This window comes from Mastomys coucha, unplaced genomic scaffold (genome assembly GCF_008632895.1).
Source record: "Mastomys coucha isolate ucsf_1 unplaced genomic scaffold, UCSF_Mcou_1 pScaffold2, whole genome shotgun sequence".
In the NCBI taxonomy this organism is placed as follows: Eukaryota; Metazoa; Chordata; class Mammalia; order Rodentia; family Muridae; genus Mastomys; species Mastomys coucha.
The window spans coordinates 4,842,354-4,847,220 of record NW_022196902.1 but is presented as its reverse complement, the minus strand read 5'-3'; the positions used below and the strand labels follow the sequence as shown (position 1 = coordinate 4,847,220).

General features: G+C 39.7%; 1 protein-coding gene across 11 annotated transcripts in view; it reads left to right on the top strand.

Moving 5' to 3' along the window:
- The window catches only part of Utrn (utrophin), a 509,106-nt gene that overhangs the window by 327,803 nt on the left and 176,436 nt on the right, over window positions 1-4,867 (top strand). The window lies entirely within an intron of this gene.

Sequence of the window (4,867 nt, the reverse complement as noted above, 5' to 3'; positions counted from 1 at the left end):
AAATCCGCCTGCCTCTGCCTCCCAAGTGCTGGGATTAAAGGCGTGCGCCACCACCGCCCGGCAGTAATTTTTTTTTATTGTAGAAGATAGTTCTGTTTACAGCATCGTTTACAGGTTGGCATGTGAAAAGCAGTTTATAGTTTATTAGAAACTGACTTGTTGAAATCATCTTGAAATTGTAGTAAATGGTGATTTTTTTTTTTTTTAACTTAGTGAATAGACTTGTCATAGTTTTTGTCTCTTTGATTCAAGTGTAGACAGACATTCCTGGAACTCTCAGTTGAGGAATTACCTCCATCAGGTTGTCCTATGGGCTTATCTGTGGGATATTGTCTTAATTGCTTATTGATGTAGGAGGGCACAGCCCATGGTGGGCAGCACCATCCTTATGCTGTATAAGGAGGCCAAGCAAACCAGGAGGACCAAGGTAGAAAGCAGCATTTCTCAGTGCTCTCTGCTTCAGTTCCCGCCTTCAGGGTTGTGCCCTGACCTCCCTTAGTGACAGAGTGTGACCTAGGAGTTTTAACATGAAATAAACTCTTTCCTGCCCCACTTGGTATCAAAACAACACAAAGCAAACTAAGACAAAAGATACTCCATTATCATAGATGTATTTACATCACAACAATGGGAGAAGAACATTATTAGCATTGATTTCTTAATTTGTAAAGGTTACTGTCGATACTACCAGCTTGACAGTCAAAATGGCATTCTAATGTTGATCAAAACAGGACTCAACAGCTTGACTGAAAATTGCAAGACAAGTTATTGGAAGGAAATATAGTATTTAGTGTGATTAATAGAGTAACTGAAATCAATAAATAATTGAATAACTTCTTACAGCTTTCAAATGCTGAAAACATTTCTGACTTGACATTTGATTATGATATTTATTTTTATTTGGAAAATATCTGGTTTTTTTTTTCAAGTTATGAGGCTCATCTTTAAAATACAGAGCTCTGGTGATAATCCTCCAGCATTTCTTTCAGTCCATCTTCCCTGTCTCTTGGATCCAACATGACTTTTAAAAGGCACACAGGATTTATTTTCCTCCCATGAGTTGCTTTGTTCATTTAGCCTAGGCTTTAGGACAGGCTAGTGAAATAATTGCTAATTTCCCATCTCTACCTTCAGGACGAGGTCAACACTCCTCCAGAGGAAACATTGTTATGGCCATACAGGGTTAGAGAAGTAAGCCATGCAAAAATAAAGTTGAGTCAATTAGTCTCAAAGAGAATGCATGTATTCTAGCAGAGATTTAGCTGTTGAACTTGCCTTGATGGTATTATGCACTGTTAGAATGTTCAAACAGTTCTGTTTGAGTATATCTAAAACATTTTCACCTACAAAGTTACATTACTAGTGTTAGTAAGACATAGGAAACAGAGTATATCAGGGCATGGTGACCTGTATCTGTAAACCTAGCACTTGAAATATTCCATGGGAGGATCAGCCTGGGATACATGGTGAAATCATAACTCAAAAGCAAAAGACAGAAACAACAACAACACAAATAAATTGTGTGTGTGTGTGTTTGTTTGTATTTCTGTGATACTTTTACTTATATTTTCACTAAAAGGATGCTTAGATGAGGCAGATCTGCTATTAAAATATCAAATACAAAGTAAGTACAGTACAGAATTAATGTACTCCTTTCTTTGTGCCATTTATTGGACCTACATAGTGAAAGCTATTCACAGAAACACTGCGGCTCATCAGCAAACCTTACTTAGCTTTGGAAGCCTTGTTCTGGAGAGCTTTGATGGGGTTTGCAGTGTCTGATAGTGTCTCAGTAAGAGGAAAAGTAGTGGTCTTCTTTTCCCAGCCCTTCTTCTTCCTTAACCCTCCCCATTATGTTCATACCCCTACATGCATCCTTAGGACATTTCCCAGCCTCGCTTTCAAGGTATTAGTTCAACTACTTGCTCCAGTGTGCACATGACTGGTTTAATTTAAGAGCTTGGAAGAGAATTGCTTTGTGCTTCTAGATGGATTACAGTCCCTTGCTAATTGTCAGTAACTGTTTAGTGCTATTTAACCTTGTGCAGGGCTTGCTGGGTGACAGAGGTAAGCATTAGTAGAGCTATGCCATCCTGGATGGCCAACAAGAGGCAAGCTTCCTTTATGAAACTTTGATTTATTTTAGCATTTGATGCCACTTGAGGGTCGTGCCCTCAAAGCCTTCTGTGCTGGCATCTTGATTTTAAAAGCTTCGCATCATTGCACAGCTATCTCCCAAGGAGCATGATTCATTAACTTCATTTAATTCTGAATTTCCAGTGAGAGCGTTGATAGGACTTTACAGCCCAGGCTTCTAAATGATTTCACGTTTCTCATATCCAAAACTTTTAAGTGAGGAAATTGAACCTAAACATTTACCCCATTGCTGTCCAATCCATCACCTGCTTTCTTTGTCACTGCTGTGGCTTACTTGTCAACCAGTCAAGATGTATGAGTATTTGTTTATGCCATTTGTCTTTGTGTCCTGAATCATCTATTCCATTTTATGTTAGGCTTATTTTATATAACAGAAGCTATGAAGGATGCAGAAGAAACATAATATGATTTTCTGGTTTTTGTTTGTTTGTTTTCCCTTTATTTGTTTGTTTGTGTTTTTTTTTTTTTTCAATTCTGGGTTTTGGAAGAATATGTCACCAAATGGCAAATAGAACAAAATAATGGGTGGTGATCTCTTTTTCTTTGTTCACATTCTGGTTGTTGGTGCTTTCTCACATCTTGAAGGCTTTATTCCAGCTGGATCATCACTGCAGTTCTCTCTCAGTGCCTTCAGGGCCAGGCATCTTTACGTCTTTGCTGAACTGGGGAATACATCACCTGCCATGATTGTGAGGAGGAATTTGCCTCACACCTGCAGCGTCCAAACTTATGAAGTTAGGGAGTGCTTGTGTGAAACATACCTTCTATGTCCTATTTTATTTCTGCCTTTCTGGTCTCTTGGATCTGAAGGGCAGCAGGAGCTAGGTCTAATGTGAGAATGTTGTGGTTTGAGGCTGGGTTGTGACTTTTGGTGTGGTCCACTGATTCTTGAGAATCTGTGCAGAGGATGTAAGGCCAAGTTCCCTTGGCAATGGAAAGCAAAGAGAGGCCTTGTTGATTGTATCATCGAGTCTCTTGAGAAATATGGTAATGATATAGATCTACAGCACTGCAAAAGTAGTTTTCTAAGTTTCATATACAAATCTATTATGTGATATTTAGGTTATACTTAATGATTCTACAGATTTTATGATTCAAATAGCTCTATTTTGTGGTTGCAACTGCATCCTTTAAAGCTGGGATCTCAAAAAGGAAACCCAGGTGGACCTTAGATTTACTACATAGCTGAACATGACAGTGAATTTTGGATCCTCCAGCCTTTTCCTCTTAAGTTCTGGGATTACATGTATGTACTACTATGCCCAGCTAGAAGAGAGGATTTTGAATGTTTTCATCACAAGAAATGTGAGTTATTTTGAGATGATGAACAAACTGCATATCCCTGACAGTTTTTATGTGCATATAATAGTTTCATTCCAGGAACCATGCAGTTCAGAGGACTGAACGAAAGAAATTTTCAGTGAAATATTCTCTGTCCTATCTCTTCCCCTCTCACCAACTGCCTCATGCTAATGAGATTGCCATTTTTCTCTTTGTAATATTGCTGAGCCTGAGACCCTTGAGTCAGTGTACTTCTCCCTTCATTTCTTCCTTACCTATATTGCTCTGCATAGCTCTGGCATGCACCTACCAGTGACTGCAAGTGGCTCCATACTCTTGAGTTCTTCTGTTCAGAGATATAGGGTTGCTTCAGGGTGTACAGAGCACACTTGGCTGGTGAATCTGCAGGTTTCCAGTCAGGGTCAAATAAGCTCAGAGACTGCTGGGCTTGCAAATTTAGAGGATAACTCTTGTAGTGCATGTCTGTCATATTTTGGACTTCTCTCTTCCTCTCTGCAAATTTGGCCCTTTTAGTACCAAGTTACACATCACAAATACCATTGGAAAACTTAGCAGAACACCGACATCTTTCTAACAGGATGAATGTGGAGCAATGTGCAAAAGGCCCTTCTGTCCATGGATGCCCCTGGTTAATGCAGGGCTGAGTAAGGAATAGTCATTTAAATACTTAAATGGTACTGCTTCAGCCTTAGGTCCTGAAAAAAACCTCAAGCGTGCTATCAGAAACAGAGTTTACATTTGATCCTAGCCAGAGGCTGAGAAGCCATTCAGAAATGGATTTTTAAATGGATAAAAATCATTCTGGGTATGCAACGAACTTTTACCTGCATTTCCCCCACTTTTATTTAGAACTAGAGAACCTTAGGAAGAAGGAAGCCATCTCTTCTTGAGCTGCTGTTACAACATGACCTGAGCTGATTAGACTATAAACAGCAGAACTTATCTCTCCCATTCTGAAGATAGGGAAGTCCAAGTTTAGACACCCACAGCTTTGGTGTCTGTTGAGAGCCTACTTTCTGGTTCTAGGATGGTACCTTTATACTATGCCCTCCTATGGTAGAAAGGGCAAGGCAACTTTTGGGATAGATGACCTCACCATTTATCCAAAGCTACATCTCCACACACTATCACATTTAAGAGAGAATTTCAGTCTTATCTTTGGGCTTGAGGGCACCAAAGCCCAGAGCATCATAAGAGGCTGTTGTAAGAAGACAAGCTGAGAAGGGCAGGGAACTGTGGTATTGAAGCATCTGCTCCCTTTTCCCTAATCCAGATTCATTGCCTATTGCTCTGGTACACTGCTTACTCTACACTGGAAGAGATGAAGAGAAGTATCAGTCCTTCATGGCCCACTCTGGTGTCTGCTCTCTGTGCGGTTGATACTTTTTTTTTTTTTTTAAGATTTATT